Raw genomic sequence first — 1873 nt, forward strand, 5'->3', positions numbered from 1 at the left:
TATATGTAACAATGGGGAAATAGATCTACATACATCTATTTATATGTAAAATATTAAGGTAGCAGATGGACATTGGGCCTCTACTCAAGTATACTTTCAACACAAGAACACTTTGTTCTAATAAACCAGCATTCTGTGATGCTCACCTTCTGGACAAGATCACTGAAGGCAAAATGGGTGCATAAGCAAATGTGGTGAAGAAAGCTGATGGTGCCTGGCTATCAAATGATATAGCATCTGGGGTCTTAAAGGTTTGAGGATAAACAAGCAGTCATCTAGCTGAGAAGCAACAAAGCCCACATGGAAGAAGGACCCCAGTCTGTGTCATCATGATATCGATAGAGATCAGGTATCAGGCATCAAAGACCCAGAACAAAAATATCATATCAATGTGAATGAGAGGGAGTGCCCAAAGCCCATCTGTAGATAATTGGACATCCCCTTACAGAACGGTCATGGGAAGAGGCGAGTCAATCAGGGTTCAGTATAGCACCAATGAAACATAAAACTTTCCTATAGTTCTTTAATGCTTCCCCCCCAGCCCCTCAGCCCCTGCCATATCATGACCCCAATTCCACCTTACAAATCTCGCTAGACCAAAGCATGTACATGGGTACAGATAAGAGCTCACAACATAGGGAATCCAGGACATATAAACTCCTCAGGACCAATCATGAAGGTAGCAGCACCAGGAGGGGAAGGGGAAGGAGGAGGGAGAAAGGGGGAATCAATCACAATGATCTATATGTAACCTCCTCCCAAGGGGACAGACAAGAGAAAGTGGGTTAAGGGAGACAGCGGTTGGAGTAAGACATGGGAAAAGAATTATAAATTATCATTGGTTCCTGAGAGAGGGGTAGAGGAGAAAAATGAGCTGATACCAAGGGATCAACTAGAAAGAAAATGTTTTGAAAATGATGATGGAAATATATGTACCACTGTGCTTGACACAACGGATGGATGTATGGATTGTGATAAGAGCTGTAAGAGCCCCCAATAAAATTATTTTTAAGGCTATTAATTTTTGCCAGTATAAGAAAAGAAGAGAAAAGAAGAAGGAGAAGAATATGCTCTCTAGGACCACAGGGTGGCCTTATTTTGTAAGTACGTACTTCCAAAGTATATTGACCAAATAAGTATTGTAAGCGTTACCAAAATGTAAATCCACACAGTTAAATGAAACAACTGTGTAATCTGGAGCAAAATACTCTAATCTCTTCCGGGCCAAAGAAGAAAGGCTATGGGTGTAGTGTCTTCTTCTGCATTCATGACCGAGAGGTAGACTCCTTGTTCTCCTCAGCATTAATAATCTGAAAATCCCTAAAATGGCCAGTCATACCCACACTTGGTTTTCTACCTTCTCCTTTTCAGTTCCTATTGAGACTACTTCAACACTTCCAAATTGGTACCCCTGTTTCTGATACAGGGTTCTGCTTCCACTCCCAGACTCTCCCTCACCTCGTGGCCAGATGATCTACTGTGAGAATCCAAATTAAAAGGTCTCTAAGGGACATCTTTCTGCCTCTTCAGTCTTATTGTTTACCTCCTCTAAGTTCCTGAAATGCACATATTCTCACCCTATAGCCCAAATTGTTCATTCATTTTATTGTGTTTATGTATATTGTACCATCATCAATTTAAAGAAGAGTAAGTAAAATATAGAAATGAACCATGAGGTTACCAAAGCACACCTTGTTTTTCTTTTTTCTTTTTTGGTATAATCAGATAGTTTTTCTCCTTTATTTTGTTTATGTGCTGGATTAGATTGATTTCTTTAAATCATTTTATTGGGGGTTCATACAACTCATCATAATCCATACATTGTCTCAAGCACATTTATACATTTGTTGCCACCATCATTTTCAAAGCATTT

This window comes from Echinops telfairi, unplaced genomic scaffold, assembly GCF_000313985.2.
Source record: "Echinops telfairi isolate 266 unplaced genomic scaffold, ASM31398v2 ScPeMD7_1713;HRSCAF=2227, whole genome shotgun sequence".
In the NCBI taxonomy this organism is placed as follows: domain Eukaryota; kingdom Metazoa; phylum Chordata; class Mammalia; order Afrosoricida; family Tenrecidae; genus Echinops; species Echinops telfairi.